Genomic DNA, 11,474 nt, shown 5'->3' with positions numbered 1-11,474 from the left:
CGCGTAATGAGCCTTCTTCAGAGCGGCCAGAGAGATAGAGGGGTTGATAGCTGGAGACTGACAAGTAATTATACTCTTAGGTTTTTTCGGTAAAGTCCCGTAGGTAAAAATGAATAATAAAAATAATAGAAAGAATAATAGAAATAAAATAATAAATCACGTTGTACTTGATATAGTAAATTTAGCTGTGACGGTCCCACCTGATGACGGATACTTGTGTTGCCTCCGAAACGTCGTGATTTATTATTTTATTTCTATTATTTCTGTTGTTTTTATTATTTATTTTTACCTACGTTACTTTACCGAAAAAAACTAAGAGTATGAATCCTTGCAGTCACGAAAGCTTCAAATCTAGAATTGACAAATAATTATGTTTGGAAAATGTTTTAACTTGCCATTTTAATACTGTACAGGGGAACTCTTATCCACGGCGCTTTTACCCTCGACTCCGACTATTACACTGGTCAACAACAACTAAAAAACATTTTTTTCTGGCCTGGACATTTGCAGCTGTTTTAGACTAATTTCAGGGTGCTGATCTCAGATTTGCTCTATCACATCTCATTTTCATGCTATCGGCATACCCCATTTTCATTGATTTTACAAGAAATTAACTCTGTCACTTATGATTGCAAGTTGTTGCGAGTTAGTGACTGCTTTAGTGTTAAAATATGGTGCTGTATTTTTAGGATAGTGTGTTTATAATATAATTTTATGTAGATATCCACATTTATTTAATATTTTTTCTGCAGTTTTTATTGAAAATGCAATATTTGATATCTCAAAAACCTGATGTTATAGACAAAAACTGATGCCAGATTTGGAATCAGCACCCAAAAATTACATTAAAACCGTTGGAATACCTTATGCCAGAAAAAGTGTGTTGACCAGTGTTATCAATGCCCTTTTTCCTCTCGTTTATCCGCGATTTATGAGTCGATCTCACCCGCGGTAATCGGCAAACATCTTTTGTAGCAAAACATGCGCCGTGATCATAGCAAATCCGCGGGCGACACTTACGTTAATCATGCGATTCAGACACACACGAATACCCGCACGGAAACAAGGAGAGACACCGACACGAAGACACACAAAGACCGTGAAACACACACAGACACAGAGTCAGAGAGACACGGAGATACACAGATCCACTTATAAAGTACTGTATAGCATTATTATTCCTGTATTTAACGCAAAGATAATTAACAATTGATTTTCTACGACAGGAAATGGGTCACTATAGATCGTCTTTGTGACAACAAAATGACCAATACTGTTAAAGAATAACTAATGGGCCGTTCATAAATGACGTCACGCGATTTTGGACGATTTTTGACCCCCCCCCCCCCTTTTTGTCACACGGCGTCACAAAAAGTCAGCCCCCCCCCTCAAATTCGACGTCACAAAGCTCTGCCCCCCCCCCCCCCCAAATAAAACATGCTTCAAACTATTGTCATTGTAGTGTGTATTTAATGTGGCGCTGCACTCTGATGCTGTCGGAGAAAACATTTATTAAAAAGTCTATTTAATTAAGTAGAACGTGTTGTCTATATTCATTTAAAGTTGCGCATTTTGATGTGACGTCACATTTCTCACCCCCCCTCGTCACACATCGTCACGAATGTCTGACCTCCCCACCCCCCAGGTGCGTGACGTCATTTATGGACGGCACCCAAGAGGGGCAAAAACTAAATAGACGCAGTTTATTCCATCACATATTTTGTTTATTTAAGTCAGAATTTGTCAAATGATTTTGTTGGATTTTAAAATCTAGTCTTACTTTTATACAGAGTTTGTTATATCAGTCAATAGAGATTGTATTTAACTATAAATCGTGTTACCTGCCTTATAGGTACTGGACATCTGTGAAAAAGAGCTTCATAGCTAATCGGATTCCTCCAGTATGAATACATATTCAGATTCTGTTATCTCAAGGTGTATGTTTTACACTGCATTGTGATGGTTGCAGAGTCCCAAAGGTTAGGACGACATCTTATTCATATGTACAGTGAAAGAAAAGCGTAATGCATATTTTTTGCTATTTTTTGTTATTTTCTTTGAACCTATCTACGTGACTTTACCGAAACACCCAAAGAATAGGCGTAATGCAATTATACACAATAGTTAAGATATAAACATTTAGTTATTCAATAGCTCAAACATTTGAAACATTAACGGCAAGAAACAGGCTAGCCGAAACTGAAGGAGCAGCCAACGAGAATGTAAAACCTCACATCGTGTATTTTTTAGGAGATATTTAGAGCAGCCCAAAATAAGTAGCAACCTCCCATTGTCTGAGCGCTACTAACAGAGAACAATCACGGGTAGTTGAGAGAGAAAAGATTATTTGGGCAGCAGAAAACAAATTTGCAACACTTTTGCCATCGGCTTGATGTCAATGGTGATCGGAGGCAAGGGAAGATGATGGGAGGTAATGTTTGATAGCGAAAGATTATGAGCAGCTGAGAAGTAGAAAGCGTCTTCTCGTAGTGGGTATAAACTATATTACACACTTATCATTGAGATGAACGTAAGATAAGTATAACCAGTAAAAACAAAGTTTTTCACTATAAATCATTTATATGCGTGGCGGCTAGAGTCCTCTCGTCCTCTGGCTTGAGATGGCTGCCACCTATGGGTCAGATGATTGCATTGCACCATTAAGCAATTGGTAATTAAATATAATATTTTTGTCCTAAAAAGTGTAAAATTTAGGAAAAATCTTTTCACGAACATTAATTGTCACGCACAACGAGTCTGTGTGGAAAATGTCAGCTCGATTGGATCACGGGAAGTGGGTTAAAAAACGACCGAAAGATGTGCACGGTCTTAAGCAAGCAAGCGAACTTAATATAAAGGATTTAATAAAGGATTTAAAATATTTTCGCCTGTGAAGGACGCGGGGATCGATCCCGCGACCTTTGGCATGGGAAGCGAGGGCGCTACCAACTGCGCTACTCCGCCAGGGCCTGTGGAGGTGTCACGCTCTGGGCTCCTACACTGTGACGTTCAGCCAAAGCCATGAATGAGTTCTATTTGAATAAATGTAAATAAGTATAACCCGTAAAAACAAAGTTTTTCACTATAAATCCTTTATATGCGTGGCGGCTAGAGTCCTCTCGTCCTCTGGCTTGAGATGGCTGCCACCTATGGGTCAGATGATTGTCTGCCAGTATTAAGCAATTGGTAATTAAATATTTAATTTGTTTTCCCTAAACAGTGTAAAATTTTGGAAAAAAATTTCACGAACAGTAATTGTCTCGCACAACGAGTCTGTGTGCAAAATGTCAGCTCGATTGGATCACGGGAAGTGGGTTAAAAAACGACCGGAAGATTTGCACGGTCGTAAGCAAGCAAGCACGCAAGCACGCAAGCAAGCAAGCGAACTTAATATGAAGGATTTAAAAATATATTCGCCTGTGGAGGACGCGGGGATCGATCCCGCGACCTTTGGCATGGGAAGCGAGGGCGCTACCAACTGCACTACTCCGCCACGGCCTGTGGAGAGGTCACGCTCTGGGCTCCTACACTGTGACGTTCAGCCAAAGCCATGAATGAGTTCTATTTGAATAAATGTAAAAAAATATACTCGCCTGTGGAGGACACGGGGATCGATCCCGCGACTTTTGGCATGGGAAGCGAGGGTGCTACCAACTGCGCTAATCCGCCCCGGCCTGTGGAGGTGTCACGCTCTGGGCTCCTACACTGTGACGTTCAGCCAAAGCCATGAATGAGTTCTATTTGAATAAATGTAAAATATATATTTTTTTGCCTAAAAAGTGTAAAATTTTGGAAAAAAATTTCACGAACATTAATTGTCTCGCACAACGAGTCTGTGTGCAAAATTTCAGCTCGATTGGATTACGGGAAGTGGGTTAAAAAACGACCGAAAGATTTGCACGGTCCTAAGCAAGCAAGCGAACTTAATATAAAGGATTTAAAAATGATGCCAGAGATCAGCGCCATTGCTGTCACTTGCATTGGTTGCATCGTCACAAGCTTGGTGTCAAAATGGTGTTACTGGAGCACGAAGCTAACGATGAATATCGCTGTTATGCAGCGTTGCTTAAGAGAACGTCACTGTAAAATAAAGCACATACGCCTTGTGGCCGTTGAACATTTGTACAGAAAACCCCAGCTGCACCACCCGTGGCCATGAGTGTAAAACACTTAACTCTTACACATTGTTGCTGTCTATCAAAAGTACAAGTACATGTAGACCAAGATAAACATAGTCTGCAGGTTTATAGACTAATAGCAATCATTTAACAAGAAACATTGCAACGCAGGTCCTTTGCAGCTTCCTCCAACTTTTGCGTGACAAGGTATGAAGCTAAACAAGTGGCTAACCTGGAATGTAGTACCTGCATGCAAGTACAGTGTTTCGTTTGTTTAAAATGTCAGCTGAATACCATGCAAGTCACCTTGTGACATCGCTCATAAAAGATTTTTTCATTTCAAAAACGTGTTTTTTACTTAGTTTTATTAACTTCATGCCCCACGCCACCGCAGATAATATATTCTGAATTTACAATGCCTTCTGAATATGTTAAAATATGATATGGAACGTGTAAATGTGCAGAGGTCATCTGGGGAAACGGCCAGGACTGAATGTAGGGTCACACAAGGGACAAGGGATCACGCCCAGAGACATGGTTAAAGTCAGGCGCGAAAAGGGGGATTAGGGAATTGGGTGAAACGTAAAAAAGATAAATATTGGTGGGAAAGGAGAGGAGGTGTTGGAGATGGGCTCGGGACTCCGGGAAGAAGAGGCTTAAGTAAAATAAAAAGTCTCCGTACCCTGCCCTGCAAGTGTTCGTGTTGGTGTTGAATGGAACAATACAGTTCCCCTACCATTTGCAATGATTCCTCCATACACCTGTTTTCAAAATCATACAATTCATTTGGGTTCGCGGTGGATTTTGTGTTATGGTTTTAGATGCCACCGAAGTGTTTACCAACGCTGAACACTGCTCGCCAACACAAATGAAAGACGATGGTGAACACGACCACAACCGCATGTCTGGAACAGCGCAATATAATATTTTTTATATTTTCACCAGATGGACAATTCCGCAAGTAGCAAACCTCGCAGTGACAATTCATAGTATATACTGTAGTAGAATCTTGAAGGTAATTTTCGGTTTATTTGTTTGAAATGCTATGGTTTAACACAATGGCGTGGCTCACAGCATCAAAGTGGAGACGACAACAATCAGTTAAGATCCGAAATGGTTTATTACGTCCTTCCAATGATTGCTGAGCCAGAATCCATCTTCTCGGATGAAATTGTCTCTGTGTTTGTATATGTGGATCGCCTCATGAACGAATCTCTCATGGTAGCCAGATGGCTTGCAGAGAACCTCTGTCTTGGAGAAGTCAATGTTATGTGAGCCCACTGAATTGTAACAGTGATCTGCCACGGCTGAGGTGTTTGTCCTACCGTGTTTCAGGTCTGCTTTATGTTCACGGATGCGGTCCGAGACATGTCGTTTGGTTCTCCAATGTAACTGCTACCACAGAGGCAACTTAGTTTGTAGACGCCAGGGTACTGTATGTCTGGAACCACGTCTTTTACAGACGGGACCAGATCACGGATCTTATGTACTGTGTTAAATCGTACCTGAATCTTGTGTTTAATCAGGATTTTGGAGATCTTTTTTGTGACCCCAGCAATGTAGGGTAAGGTGATGGTTTTGAAAGGCTCCTCAACAGGATCCTTCTTGATGGTTGGAGTGATGGCTTTTCGGATTGTGTAGTCGAAGTAACCATTAGCCTTAAGAGCTTGGCGTACGTGTTTGAGTTCACTGGCAATGTATTCCTGGTCGGAGATGCATTGGGCTCTATGGTATAGAGTCTTGATGAGGGAGTTCTTCTGGGATGGATGGTGGTGGGAATCCAGTTTTAGGTAGGCATCCGTATGGGTGGCTTTCCTGTAGACAGAATGGCTCATTGAACCATCAGGTCTCCTTTTAATTAGGACATCCAAAAAGGGTAGCTTGCCATCTTTTTCGACTTCCATGGTGAATCTGGGGTGCACCCCAATGGGCTCCCCCCTATCTCCGGTTGTAGCCAACATTTTCATGCAGAAATTTGAGACTGACGCCATCCAGACTGCCACTCTACGCCCGACCTTATGGAAGAGGTACGTAGATGACACTTTTGTCATCTGGCCACATGGCCGGCCTGCTCTAGACCAATTTCTCGACCACATCAATTCCATACACCCAGCCATCAGAATCACCATGGAAGTCTAAAAAGATGGCAAGCTACCCTTTTTGGATGTCCTAATTAAAAGGAGACCTGATGGTTCAATGAGCCATTCTGTCTACAGGAAAGCCACCCATACGGATGCCTACCTAAAACCGGATTCCCACCACCATCCATCCCAGAAGAACTCCCTCATCAAGACTCTATACCATAGAGCCCAATGCATCTCCGACCAGGAACACATTGCCAGTGAACTCAAACACGTACGCCAAGCTCTTAAGGCTAATGGTTACTCCGACTACACAATCCGAAAAGCCATCACTCTAACCATCAAGAAGGATCCTGTTGAGGAGCCTTTCAAAACCATCACCTTACCCTACATTGCTGGGGTCACAAAAAAGATCTCCAAAATCCTGATTAAACACAAGATTCAGGTACGATTCAACACAGTACATAAAATCCGTGATCTGGTCCCGTCTGTAAAAGACGTGGTTCCAGACATACAGTACCCTGGCGTCTACAAACTAAGTTGCCTCTGTGGTAGCAGTTACAATGGAGAAACCAAACGACATGTCTCGGACCGCATCCGTGAACATAAAGCAGACCTGAAACGCGGTAGGACAAACACCTCAGCCGTGGCAGATCACTGTTACAATTCAGTGAGCTCACATGACATTGACTTCTCCAAGACAGAGGTTCTCTGCAAGCCATCTGGCTACCATGAGAGATTCGTTCATGAGGCGATCCACATATACAAACACAAAGACAATTTCAACCGAGAAGATGGATTCTGGCTCAGCCATCATTGGAAGGACGTAATAAACCATTTCGGATCTTAACTGATTGTTGTTCACGTTTACGGTGACTTTCAGACCGCAGTCCACTCACTGGCATTAAATGTGTATCTTGTGTTCTCCACAGGGAATGCATTATTTGCTCCGCTGCAGGTCTCCTGCCACCGTTCTCCCATTCACATGTTTCATTGCTTCTACATACTATTAACATGCCCTCCCTTTGTTAATGCTACCCCCCTCCCTTTGGTGCTGCTGATCCTGCATAATGCATGGGCATAATATGACTTTGAAACCCCCCCCCCCCCGCCCACCTCCTACGCATTTCCCATGAATATGCTAAATTCCTCTTGATATGCACATTCTTTTGTTAGGGCGCTCTTCTTCCACCTCCAACTCAGCTTATATATAAGCTCCTAGCTTGGCAGTGTCTCATTCTTCACCTGAAGACGGCTGCTTGCGTTGTAGCCGAAACGTCGTGAGAATTATTTTATTATGTTTTATTTTTATTATTTTATTACTTCCCTTCTACGTGACTTTACCGAAAAAACCAAGAAGATGTAGCAATTAGTTGAGTTCATATACAGGGTCTGTGTGGAGTGTTGCTCTGCATGAGTACCAGGTATGGCAACTGCTTGGACAGACAGACATGTATCAATGTAGATCGTGAATGATGATGATTATTATAATCATTTCTAATTTATCATTTTAAATCGAGAGCTCAAACACTGAATGGATTTTTTTACGTGAATTTCACTTGCAGATTAAGTAATTTCGCATGTATTTGTTGTCCTTTCAGCCCATCTCTGATTAGCACGTTTGGCTACGTACGGTACGAAAGAAGTTTAACATATTCTTAGGTTTTTTCGGTAAAGTCACGTAGGTAAAAATTTTAAATTAATAAAAGTAAAATTAAAATTAAAAATCACGACGTTTCGGAGGCAACACAAGCTTCTGTCTTCAGGTGGAACCGTCACAGCCCGACAGCTGTATCAAGTAAATGAGAGATTACAAGAGATACCACTCCGTATATATAATGGTTGAGGGGGGGGGGGGCCAGGAACGGCCCACTTTTTATTATTATGGTAAGGTGCGGCTTGAGACTACGAATAGACTACATAACAAATGACTGAGCCTTTATTATGGTGAGGTGCGGTTTGTGACTACGTCTAGCCTACATAACGAAATGCTGCAAATGAGACCGAGCCTCTGCCATGTAGATGGTAATAGACTACATAACAAATGACTGAGCCTTTATTATGGAGAGGTTCGGTTTGTGACTACGCCTAGCCTACATAACAAAAGTGTGAAAAAGAAGCTAAACCTGGTAAAACAAAACTGGCTGTCTATCAGTAACCTGTAATAGTTGTCTGTCAAATAAGATGGTCCAAATAAGTGTAGTTAAATCTTTTTTGCATGGTTAATCACATCTTTCCAATGATTACTCAGTTTGTAACCATCATCACGGTTGAAATTATGTCTGTGTTCGTATATTTGTATGGCTTCGTGTACAAACCTTTGATGGTAGCCAGGAGGTTTGCAGAGCACCTTGGTCTCGGAAAAGACAATTTCATGAGAGCCCACAGAGTATAGCAATGATCGGCAACGGCCAAAGAATCAGTTCTGCCGTGTTTCAGATCTGACTTGTGCTCGTGGACATGATCAGAAACATGACGTTTCGTTTCTCCAATGTAGCAATCACCACAACTGCATTCAAGCCGCACCTTACCATAATAATAAAAAGTGGGCCGTTCCTGCCCCCCCCCCCAACCATTATATATACGGAGTGGTATCTCTTGTAATCTTTCATTTACTTGATACAGCTGTCGGGCTGTGACGGTTCCACCTGAAGACGGAAGCTTGTGTTGCCTCCGAAAGGTCGTGATTTTTATTTTTATTTTACTTTTATTAATTTTAATTTTTTACCTACGTGACTTTACCGAAAAAACCTAAGAATATGAATCATTGCAGTCACGAAAGCCTCAAATCTAGAAGTTCAACATAGATACGTAAAGTATATAATATAATAAACGAATTTCTTCCAAAGCACTCATTACATCTTTTCACAATTTTATCTTGATTGTGACATCGGCGTCATGTCATGACGAATAACATACGTGGATCTCTCCCAAACCAGTGGAGAGAACGGCCAACTGAAGCAGATATCACAGAGCTCCCTATGAAATTCCTTCAAGTGGCATTTGTTCCACACAGGGGGGGGGGGGTAGCACTTTCCCAACCACCTTTGCAAAAGCACTCTTAAGATGAATTCCTGAACACCTTCATCTCACTCAGTTCGCTGCACATTTAAAATAATAATTAGCCATTCCTGGAAGAGATCCAAAATCCGCGGTTTGCCTCATTGTTTTGATCTCCATCGCCACGGATTACGGTAGTGGTCACGAACCGTGGGGATCCACGAATTCTATTTGCGGATTTATTGGATTGTTAATTTTTGGAGTTCTGCTTCATATTGCAGTTACAGTATGGGGTGCATATGTAGGCATGTGTAATAAAGGACTCTCTCTCAGATGTCGATCTCCGTTGTCCTTTATTGGGTTCGTAGAATCTCGTACCACAGCGTCCTCGCTCAGGGCCGCGTCCCGTCCGACGACCTCTCCACAGCCCCTCGGCTGTTCCGTTATGCAGTTTCCCTGCTGCTCCGATATGCAGTCTCCCTGCTGCTCCGTTAGGCAGACTCCCTGCTGCTCCACCTTGCAGCCACACCGCTGCTCTGCTAGCTCTAGCTTCACTGCTGCCCCGTATACAGCTAGCCTTCCCCAGCCGCTATCTCTCTGCGTCTGACACCGATGGCTGACGGTGTCGACATCTTCCACCGCGTGGCGACCGCGCCACTCTCTCCGTCCTGCCCAGCGTGGCCTCCTCCTGTTTCACTCCGTCTCAACTCCCCCTTCCCCTTCCGGTTCTCCCCCTAAATCCTCTCTCCCACGTGACCCTAACTCCACCCACTCTCCACGTGACCCAGACTCCGCCCCCCTCAATCCTTGCTCGCATTACACATGCATACCTGTTAACCCCTTATCAGTGCCTAAGTTATTACAGACCAATTCAGACCTTACCGGTCACCCCATGCCCTTATAAATCTAAACGTTCAACCTACAAAGTCCCATCACAATGGAGAAACACAAACAGAGACATTTTTTCCCATATTGAAAAAGCTGTATGCAGTATGGATCTAAAAACTAAATTTCCCTCGACAAGAATACGGATAAACCATATGGATTGACAGGTATGGGCATGGGACAATTAATTTGGTAAAGCTGTAGTTTAACACGAAGGCCTTCGCGACCTACGTGTTAAACTGATTAACCTCTATGGAGATTGGAGATACGTTTCTTCAAACCAGAAAATTGTAAAACTCCGAATCAAGCGAATGAAGCTGATGTTTTCGCTGGCATTCCTCAAAATGTTACACCCCCCCCCCCCACCCGGCCTTCGCACCTAATTGGCTCACAGGTGACGACATCACATTTATCCCTCAATTTAAGAACGAAAAGGAGGCATTATCCACAAAATCTGACTGTCGCCTGATGATGCTATTTGTGATTACTAGCGAAACGTCGTACTCGAATTGTAATCGTTGTGGTTTACTTCCCAACACATTGGTGTGCTGTACTAATAACGAATTGACATGTTTGTTTACGTGACAAACCTTACTACTTGGCTGTTGGGTGGTGGCGGGTTTAACGACACATTTATATTTATGGGATCTAACCCAAAAAAATCTCTTTTGAAAAAAGCGGTAGTGAGGTTTTTTTTGCAATTTTGTAATATATATGACAGGATTTATCAATTCATGTTTTTCGCGTTCGATCCCATGAGTATAAATGTATCGTTAACCCGCTACCAACCAATAACAGCCAATTAGTAAGATTTGTCACTTAAGTAAAATGTGCCAATTAGTTATTACTTCAACCCACTGGTGTGTTGGAGAGTAAATCCACAACATTTACAGTTTGAGTACGTTTCTCAGGAAATTACATCCAGCATCAAACCTTTATAATGAATATTGGTCGTGTAAGCCTACGTGTCAGGGTTGATCAAATACTGTATATTCTGTATCTTCAATGATCTTATAAAGTACTGTTATTACCACTATTGCTACAGCTAGATTCTACCTGGTGTAATGGTTACCACATTTTAATTGTAATATCAAGGCCACCTGTTTGATCTCCCGGCGCGATCATTGAAACAATGGACAAGTTTCTTAAATTTCCCAGCCTTTCCACCCAGCAGTCCATTGGCATGTCGTGAGGGTGGAGTCAAGTATGACTACTCCTACCTTTTTCAAGACATATGGCTAGCACAGAAGATCAGACTAAACACATTCCTGCGGAGGGAGCTGGTAGGAACGTTGGGTTGCTCGGTCAATGGTCAGGGTCAACGGCGGAGTGGTGTATTCCACAAATATGCCCGACTGTGAGGACGGGCACAAGCCGGCGTGAGGAGGTT

The sequence above is a fragment of the Lampetra planeri genome, chromosome 3, assembly GCF_965212315.1.
Source record: "Lampetra planeri chromosome 3, kcLamPlan1.2.h2, whole genome shotgun sequence".
Lineage (NCBI taxonomy): Eukaryota > Metazoa > Chordata > Hyperoartia > Petromyzontiformes > Petromyzontidae > Lampetra > Lampetra planeri.
Note: the sequence above shows the minus strand (reverse complement) of the source record.